This window comes from Piliocolobus tephrosceles, chromosome 7 (assembly GCF_002776525.5).
Source record: "Piliocolobus tephrosceles isolate RC106 chromosome 7, ASM277652v3, whole genome shotgun sequence".
Classification (NCBI taxonomy): Eukaryota; Metazoa; Chordata; class Mammalia; order Primates; family Cercopithecidae; genus Piliocolobus; species Piliocolobus tephrosceles.
The window spans coordinates 45,918,314-45,928,669 of record NC_045440.1 but is presented as its reverse complement, the minus strand read 5'-3'; positions in this window follow the sequence as shown (position 1 = coordinate 45,928,669).

The following is a 10,356-nucleotide window of genomic DNA, read 5'->3' as shown; positions in this document are numbered from 1 at the left end:
CCCTTGAAGGCCCACTGTGAGCATAGGACAAGTGCAAGTGTGGGTCAGCCAGAACCCCTGGCAGGGCCCAGAAGTGTCAGAGGGGTCTGGAGACAGAGAACCAGTGAAGGGGAGGATGCCCCAAAGCAAAGGGATGGAGACTTGGTGGGAACATTTGGGGGACTTGGGTTGAATGGAGAGAGGGATACAGAGAGAAGGGTATGATTGTATTTTAGCTTTAAGCAGGAGAAGAACTGCTTACTGGGATGACCATTTTAAAAATTTGTCCGGACAAATTTTTTTTTGTCTTGGACAAAGCTCTGGAATTATCAGTTCCTGAAGCCATGAAAGCCCAATGTGAGTAGCTGAGTCAGGTCCTTCCGTCAGTGCGTTGTGCAATTCCTTGTCAGAGAGGAAGAGGAAGAAAATTACAGCTCAGGAATTCATCTGCAGTGTCTTCCTAAGGACGCAGATGCATTTTTAAATTAGCTTTTAGGCAAATAACCATAAGGGATGAAGCAATGAGGGGAAATGAACCTTATGAAATTGGCAGTGGCCCTCTGGCAGTGCAGCCCCTGGGACCTCAGCGTCTCTGGGAGTGCTGGGATGAGCCGCAGTATTTTCCACTCGCTGCCAGTGACCACCCCAGGCAATGCCAGGAGCTAGAATAGCACTGCAGGAAACACCAGGAGAGTCACTCTTTCACAAGCCAGAGAAAGACTGGAACATCATATTTTGCAGTCTGGAGATTTTTTAAGTAGAATTTCATCTTAGCTTTCCCATACAGAGGAGTACTCACTCTTTCTTTTAAAGTTTTTGTAAAGAGAAACCAGACAATCTTCTCTCTGCAGTATCACATCCTTATAGTTAAATAGTTGTGTTTGTTTGTATTGACTTCCTTTGGCTGTTGTCTATTAAAAACAGAGTGCAGATAAAAGATCATTCTTGGAGCCAAAATTTACTGGTTTCATGACCCACTTAAGTTTTCACAGGACTTTCTGAACCTCAGTTTTCTCATCTGTAAAATTAGAGCACTGGCTTGTTTTATATAGTGTTAGAGACCCGTAAGAAATTTGTAAACACAAGTGAGATAGACTTGTGTGCACAAGAATAATTAGACCACCTGAGTAACAGATGGCAGATGCCCAATGCCAAAGACTCGCCCTGACTACAGGCAGTGAGCAGATGCAGACCAAGAATGGGTGCCTGGGTGGAGCTTCGTGGAACAGGCAAAACTTGTACTGGTTGGAGAGCAGTTTGGATAGAGAATGATGCCAAATTGGCTTTGGCAAAGGAGGTGCATGAGCAGGGTCTCTGAACCTGAGCTCATAAAGTTTAAGTGAATATCTACCTCTTGGTGAGAACCTGGGTGACACAGTGGCCTCTGTATCCTGAAGGGACTTATGTGAGAGCATTCATGAAAATAAATACAGTAACAATTCTTCAGAGAATTGTGCATGTTACATGACATGGTATTTGTGAAGCAAATGGCACATGACAGAAACCCAATACACAGATGCTTCTCTCCTCTTACCAGATTGTAAGATGAGGCTGCCCTGATTCCTTTCTTTTTCCCTGTTCTTAATGCGAGAGAGATTAGCAAACACTGCTCTAAGTTGAGGCAAGAGGCAGGAAGTCGGATCCCAGCAGTGGTTGTCTCATCTCCCCAGAGCAGGGACACTGTCCCTGGCCACAGGGCAGCAGTTTGAAAATTGGGGACCTGATATTTCCAGGTCTCTTTCCGGCATCTGGTCCAGGTATCTCTTGGAGACATTTCCACATCACCACTGCAAGTGGCTGTGGAGCTGCGAAGACACTTTCTGGGTGCCTTCTGAAGCAGCATTTTGGACATGGTTTCTCTGTGCTGGAGAGCCTTCATTTCAGACCATGCAGAGGTGAAACAGGAAGGTGCTGGGTGGCTTCTGAGACATGTTCCCACAAGGAACTGCCCTGGGCCTAACAGCAGCTCCAAATCTGTGAGTCTATTCCATTCTCGGATTGACTTCACCAGACCCTGAATAAACCGCTTTGTCCACCCTCCTCCCTCTTTTCTCCCCCTCTTTTCCTTGCTCTATCACCACCCCTCTACTGGTTCTTATCCTTCCCTTTCTTCCTTCTCTACCTTGCTTTCATTTAGCCTCCACTCCACTTAGATGCTCTTCACCTCAGTGTCTCTCCCTTCCCTTCTACCTCTATCTTCGTCTCTTTCTCTAGTCTTCTCTCTACTTCTTTTTCCCTCTTCCCTCTGTCCCCAGTGGAATGGTTCAATGCAACTCAGCAGATACTTAGATAGCACGCAGTACATGCCAGTCACTGTGTAAGTGCTGTAGAGAAGATAACAAATGAGATGTGACCTTGGCCCTCAGAGAACTTACCTGACTTTTCATGTTTCCTGCCTTTGAATCTTCCTCTGTCTCTCCATGTGTTTCTGTCCCTCCCTCTCTTTCCCTCTCTACCTTCCCTCCTTCTCTCCTCTACCCCATTCTCTGTCTTATCTTTCTTTTCTCTCTCCCTCCTTTTCTTCTTGTCTCCTTCTATTTTTCTTGGTACTTCTTTTTTGTCCTTCTCTTTCTTCTGAAATGATGTCACCAGAGTCCCATAATAAAACTAATCTTATAGGTTACAAGGTTGCATTATGCTAATCACATTGCTACAAATGAATATAATGCAAGCAAATGAATTTGCTACAAATGAATATAATGCAAGCAAAAAGTGTTTAAATGAATAAATTACAAAATAATGCAGCACAGGGTCTGTTTGATCACTTATTTATAATCAGTATAAAATCTGTGGTAGTATAAAGCATTTCTTCTTTGATTATATGTGTGATTTCTATTGTTTTGTACATTGACAATGTTTTCAAATGAAGTGATCTCCCATCACTTCTCCCTTCTCCTCATGAGCTGGTGGCAGGCAGGGCAGCGTATTGTCCCCTCTTCACTGCTGAGGCTCAGGAGGGTCAGAGGCCTGGCAAGTGGCTTGTTCCACCCACACAGCCTTCATTTCTGGCCCATCTGAACATCTAAGGTCCCAGCGCAGAAAAACATTGAAAATCATCTTGAAATCACTGTGTGGTCAGCAAGAGCCTGGAGCAGAAGCTCATTTCCATCAATCTCTTTTGCTAACTCAAACAGCCAGGGCTGTACTCACAGGGGCATTCTTGGTTCTGAAGCCTGGCAGAGGAGGCTGCAGAAAGAGGAGGGACTCAGGTGGGCAGGTGCCTTCTCCTCTCACAGTCTTTCCTTCTCTCCAACTTTCAGAGCCCTGACAGGGCCCTGGCCTGTGCTGGCCCCAAGCTTCCTGAAGGTAAAGATGAAGGGGACCCAGGCCAAAAGCACCTCTGCAGGGTCAGACCCCTCTCCAGGTGGAGGCAGCAGCGAGTCCCAGCCGCCAGTGAATCCTCCTGACAATGCGCTCCTCAACAGGTGCACATTTTAATGAGCCTGCTGAGATTCGTGGCTGACACCAGCGCAGAAAGAAAGAATGATTAAAAGCCTTTGTCGCAGGCACAGGGAGAAACTATGCCCCTGGACAGAGAGATGGCTGGTTCATCTAGGCCATAATCCTGTCATAGGCTCCTCGGCGGTGGCAGGTGATTGGCAGATGCTGGGGAGAAAGCAGTGGGGAACTGCAGAGAGGGGCTGTGCTCTCAGCACCCGTGCCTCCCCATTTAGGGAGGGTCTGCAAGCTACTCTGAAAGCTCAGCTTGACCTCCAGATTTTATTGGATAAGCCCATCTGCCTCCACCACCTCTCATGGTAAGAGCTGAGGTGGATGGAAAATTTTCAGTCTCAGCACTGACATTTGAGACATCAAAATCCCCTACTCTAATGACTCTTGAGGGGCAGAAATTACTTCCAAACATTTTTGCCTGGTATATAGGTTATATGTGTTCAGAGTAGGTGGAAAAAAATTATTCCAATCCTTTATATGATACACCTTACAACTTCATGTACATGAACTTTGTACTAATCAGTTAATTTGCAAGTTAAAAGTCAACAGTAAATTAATGAAAAATTGTCATTGCATCAACTTTATATGTAGCAAGCTGTTTCTGCCCTGGTGAAATAATGTAACAGGTACACAAAGCAGAACGTTTGAGAGAAACCTGCAGTACGAGGTGAGGTAGGTGGCCAGTGTAGAGCAGCCAGGCCAGGGCAAAAGAGCCCTGCACTGTGCGAGTCTAGAAGCCCATCCTCAATCACTGAACAGACATGAGGCCTCCCTGAACATCTGCTTCCTTGCTGAGAAAATGGGGCAGATGCAGTAAATGACTTCTAGGGACTTTTCCAGGTCACAGTAACCACAGTGTCTGTTTTGATTTTCCTGGCTCCCTGTACTATGAAATCCAACCGGAAGCCACTCCAGGAATCTAGGCTTTGCCAGGTGGCCTTCCCACCACATTCCTCTGGGTCTCTCCCATCCAGGATCTGCCAGGTGGCCTTCCCACCACTTTCCTCCATGTCTAGCCCATCCAGGATCTGCCAGGCAGCTTTCCCACGACCTTCCTCCTGGTCTTCTCAACAGGTTGTGTACTTAACTAGGCTCTATCTTTGAGAAAATCTATTAAAATCTATCTATTAAAAATTTCTAAGCTGCTGATGGCCCCTGTCATGATTTCTACAATTTTTACTGGATTACATCACTTTAAATATTCTTATTATTTTAAGGTAGTCTTAGAATAGAGGGAAGATAAATGCAGGAAATTGGTTTCACAATTTGGAAGTGATAAAGGGAGTTTTCTGCTATTTTGTTTGTTTTGTTTTTAAATAAGCTCTACCTAAGGTTGTTTAAAAGCTTGTGGTAATGAACAAGTACAGAGAGAGAATATGTCTATACATATATATATATGTCTATATATATATATATATATGTATGTATGAATGAAAAACTATCACCAAGAAGAAAAATATTAGAGAAATTGGGAAGGGATGGAATCTAAACCCTATGGGTAGGGTTGGCCATCTGTAGTGTGGTTAAATATGGTTTCTGAAGTCTGATTTTGTGCCTCCAAATTTTAACTGCAGTGTTTAATGGCTGTGCAATCTGGGAGAAATTATTTCAACTTTGTGTGATTCATGTTTCTTTCTTTTTTTATATATATTATACTTTAAGTTCTAGGGTACATATGCACAACGTGTAGGTTTGTTACATATATATACATGTGCCGTGTTGGTTTGCTGCACCCATTAACTCATAATTTACATTAGGTATTTCTCCTAATGCTATCCTTCCCCAATCCTCCGACCTCACAGCAGGCCCTGGTGTATTACGTTCCCCGCCCTGTGTCCAAGTGTTCCCATCATTCGATTCCCACCTATGAGTGAGAACATGTGGTGTTTGGTTTTCTGTCCTTGTGATAGTTTGCTCAGAATGATGGTTTCTAGCTTCTTCCCTGTTGCTACAAAGGGCATGAAATCATACTTTTTTTATGGCTGCATAGTATTCCACGGTGTATATGTGCCGCATTTTCTTAATCCAGTCTATCACTGATGAACATTTGGGTTGGTTACGAGTCTTTGCTATTGTGAATAGTGCTGCAAATAACATACTTGTGCATGTGTCTTTATAAATGATTTATAATTGTTTGGGTATATGACCAATAAAGGGATTGCTGGGTCAAATGGTATTTCTAGATCTAGATCCCTGAGGAATCGCCACACTGTCTTCGACAATGGTTGAACTAGTTTGCATTCCCACCAACAGTGTAAAAGCATTCCTATTTCTCCACCTCTTTTCCAGCACCTGTTGTTTCCTGACTTTTTAATGATCACCACTCTAAATGGTGTGAGATGGTATCTCATTGTGGTTTTGATTTGCATTTCTCTGATGGCGAGTGATGATGAGCATTTTTTCATGTGTCTGTTGGCTGCATAAATGTCTTCTTTTGAAAAGTGTCTATTCATATCCTTTGCCCACTTTTTGATGGGGTTGTTTGATTTTTTCTTGTAAATTTGTTTAAGTTCTTTGTAGATTCTGGATATTAGCCCCTTATCAGATGGGTAGATTGCAAAAATTTTCTCCCATTCTGTAGGTTGCCTGTTCACTCTGATGGTAGTTTCTTTTGCTGTGCAGAAGCTCTTTAGTTTGATTAGATCCCATTTATCTATTTTGGCTTTTGTTGCCATTGCTTTTGGTGTTTTATTCATGAAGTCCTTGCCCATGCCGATGTCCTGAATGGTATTGCCTGGGTTTTCTTCTAGGGTTTTTATGGTTTTAGGTCTAAAATTTAAGTCTTTAATCCATCTTGAATTAATTTTTGTATAAGGTGTAAGGAAGGGATCCAATTTCAGCTTTCTACATGTGGCTAGCCAGATTTCCCAACACCATTTTTAAAATAGGGAATGCTTTCCCAATTTCTTGTTTTGTCAGGGTTGTCAAAGATCAGATGGTGTAGATGTGTGGTGTTATTTCTGAGGCCTCTATTCTGTTCCATTGGTTTATATTTGTTTTGATACGTGTATCATGCTGTTTTTGTTACTGTAGCCTTGTAGTATAGTTTGAAGTCAGGTAGCATCATGCCTCCGGCTGTGTTCTTTTTGCTTAGGATTGTCTTGGCTATGCAGGCTCTTTTTTAGTTCCATATGAACTTTAAAGTAGTTTTTTCCAATTCTGTGAAGAAAGTCATTGGTAGCTTGAGGGGGATGGCATTGAATCTATAAATTACCTTGGGGAGTATGGCCATTTTCACGATATTGATTCTTCCTATCCATGAGCATGGAATGTTCTTCCATTTGTTTGTGTCCTCATTTATTTCATTGAGCAGTGGTTTGTTGTTCTCCTTGAAGAGGTCCTTCACATCCCTTGTAAGTTGGATTCCTAGGTATTTTATTCTCTTAGTAACAATTGTGAATGGGAGTTCACTCATGATTTGGCTCTCTGTTCATCTGTTATTTGTGTGTATGAATGCTTGTGATTTTTGTACACTGATTTTTTATCCTGAGACTTTGCTGAAGTTGCTTATCTGCTTAAGGAGATTTTGAGCTTAGATGATGGGATTTTCTAAACATACAATCATGTCACTCGCAAACAGGGACAATTTGACTGCCTCTTTTCCTAATCAAGTACGCTTTATTTCTTTCTCTTGCCTGATTGTCCAGGCCAGAACTTCCAACACTATGTTGAATAGGAGTGGTGAGAGAGGGCATCCCTGTCTTGTGCCAGTTTTCAAAGGGAATTTTTCCAGTTTTTGCCCATTCAGTATGATACTTGCTGTGGGTTTGTCATAAATAGCTCTTATTATTTTGAGATACATTGCATCAATACCTAGTTTACTGAGAGTTTTTAGCATGAAGCGCTGTTGAATTTTGTTGAAGACCTTTTCTGCATCTAATGAGATAATTATGCGATTTTTGTCTTTGGTTCTGTTTATGTGATGGATTATGTTTATTGATTTACATATGTTGAACCAGCTTCACATCCCAGGGATGAAGCCCACTTGATCTTGGTGGATAAGCTTTTTGATGTGCTGCTGGATTCGGTTTGCCAGTATTTTATTGAGGATTTTTGCATCGATGTTCATCAGGGATATTGGTCTAAAATTCTCTTTTTTTGTTGTGTCTCTGCCAGGCTTTGGTATCAGGATGATGCTGGCCTCATAAAATGAGTTACGGAGGATTCCTCTTTTTTATTGATTGGAATAGTTTCAGAATGAATGGTACCAGCTTCGCTTTGTATCTCTGGTAGGATTCGCCTGTGAATTCGTCTGATCCTGGGCTTCTTTTGGTTGGTAGGCTATTAATTATTGCCTCAATTTCAGAGCCTGTTATTGGTCTATTCAGAGATTCAACTTCCTGGTTTAGTCTTGGGAGGGTGTATATGTCCAGGAATTTTTCCGTTTCTTCTAGATTCTCTAGTTTATTTACATAGAGGTGTTTATAGTATTCTCTGATGGTAGTTTGTATTTCTGTGGGATTGGTGGTAATATCTCTTTTATCATTTTTTATTGCATCTATTTGATTCTTCTCTCTTTTATTTATTAGCCTTGCTAGCAGTCTATCAATTTTGTTGATCTTTTCAAAAAAGCAGTTCCTGGATTCATTGATTTTTTGAAGGGTTTTTTCTGTCTCTATCGCCTTCAGTTCTGCTCTGATCTTAGTTATTTCTTGCTTTCTGCTAGTTTTTGAATGTGTTTGCTCTTGCTTCTTTAGTTCTTTTAATTGTGATGTTAGGGTGTCAATTTTAGATCTTTCCTGCTTCCTCTTGTGGGCCTTTAGTGCTATAAATTTCCCTCTATACACTGCTTTAAATGTGTCCCAGAGATTCTGGCACATTGTGCCTTTGTTCTCACTGGTTTCAAAGAGCATCTTTATTTCTGCCTTCATTTCCTTATTTACCCAGTAGTCATTCAGGAGCAGGTTGTTCACTTTTCATGTATTTGTGCTTTTTTGAATGAGTTTCGTAATCCTGAATTCTAATTTGATTGCACTGTGGTCTGAGAGACAGTTTGTTGTGATTTCTATTCTTTTACATTTGCTGAGGAGTGCTTTACTTCCAACTATGTGGTCAATTTTGGAATAAGTGTGATGTGGTGCTGAGAAGAATGTATATTCTGTTGATTTGGGGTGGAGAGTTCTGTAGATGTCTATTAGGTCTGCTTTGTGCAGAGCTGAGTTAAAGTCCTAGATATCCTTTTTAACCTTCTGTCTCATTGATCTGTCTAATATTGACAGTGGGGTGTTAAAGTATCCCATTATTATTGTGTGGGAGTGGAAGTCTCTTTGTAGGTCTCTCAGGACTTGCTTTATGAACCTGGGTGCTTCTGTAATGGGTGCATATATATTTAGGATAGTTAGCTCTTCTTGTTGAATTGATCCGTTTACCATTATCTAATGTCCTTCTTTGTTTCTTCTGATCTTTGTTGGCTTAAAGTCTGTTTTATCAGAGACTAGGATTGCAACTCCAGCATTTTTTTTTTCTTTCTATTTGCTTGGTAGATGTTCCTCCATCCCTTTATTTTGAGCCTTTGTGTGTCTCTGCACATGAGATGGGTCTCCTGAATACAGCACACTGAAGGGTCTTGATTCTTTATCCCATTTGCCATTCTATGTCTTTTAATTGGAGCATTTAGCCCATTTACATTTAAGGTTAATATTGTTATATGTGAATTTGATCCTGTCATTAGGATGTTAGCTGGTTATTTTGTTCATTAGTTGATGCAATTTCTTCCTAGCATTGATGGTTTTTATAATTTGGCATGTTTTTGTAGTGGCTGGTACTGTTTGTTCCTTTCCATGTTTAGTACTTCCTTCACAAGCTGTTGTAATGCAGGCCTGTTGGTGACAAAATCCTTCAGCATTTGCTTGTCTGTAAAGGATTTTATTTCTCCTTCACTTATGAAGCTTAGTTTGACTGGATATGAAATTCTGGGTTGAAAATTCTTTTCTTTAAAAATGTTGAATATTGGCCCCCACTGTCTTCTGGCTTGTCAGGTTTTTGCAGAGAGAGCCGCTGTTAGCCTGATGGGCTTCCCTTTGTGGGTAACCCAACCTTTCTCTCTGGCTGCCGTTAACATTTTTTCCTTCATTTCACCCTTGGTGAATCTGACAATTATATGTCTTGGGGTCGCTCTTCTCGAGGAGTATCTTTGTGGCATTCTCTGTATTTCCTGAATTTGACTGTTGGCCTGCCTTGCTAGGTTGGAGAAGTTCTCCTGGATAATATCCTGCAGAGTGTTTTCCAACTTGATTCCATTCTCCCCATCACTTTCAGGTACACCAATCAAATGTAGATTTGGTCTTTTCACATAGTCCCATGTTTCTTGGAGGCTTTGTTCATTCCTTTTTACTCTTTTTTCACTATACTTCTCTTCTCAGTTCATTTCATTAATTTGATCTTCAATCGTGATACCCTTTCTTCCGCTTGATTGAATCAGCTACTGAAACTTGTGCATGCGTCACGTAGTTCTTGTGCCATGGTTTTCAGCTCCATCAGGGCATTTAAGGTCTTCTCTACACTGTTTATTCTAGTTATCCATTCTTCTAATCATTTTTCAAGGTTTTTAGCTTCCTTGCAATGGGTTTGAACACCCTCCTTTAGCTCGGAGAAGTTTGTTATTATCAACTTTCTGAAGCCTACTTCTGTCAACACGTCAAAGTCTTTCTCCGTCCTGCTTTTTCCATTTCTGGTGAGGGGCTGCAATCCTTCGGAGGAGAAGGGGTGCTCTGGTTTTTAGAATTTTCAGCTTTTCTGTTCTGGTTTATCCCCATCTTTGTGGTTTTATCTACCTTTGGTCTTTGGTGATGGTGACCTACAGATGGGGTTTTGATGTGAATGTCCTTTCTGTTGATGTTAATGCTATTCCTTTCTGTCTATTTGTTTTCCTTCTAACAGTCAGGTCCCTCAGCTGCAGGTCTGTTGGAGTTTGCTGGAGGTCCA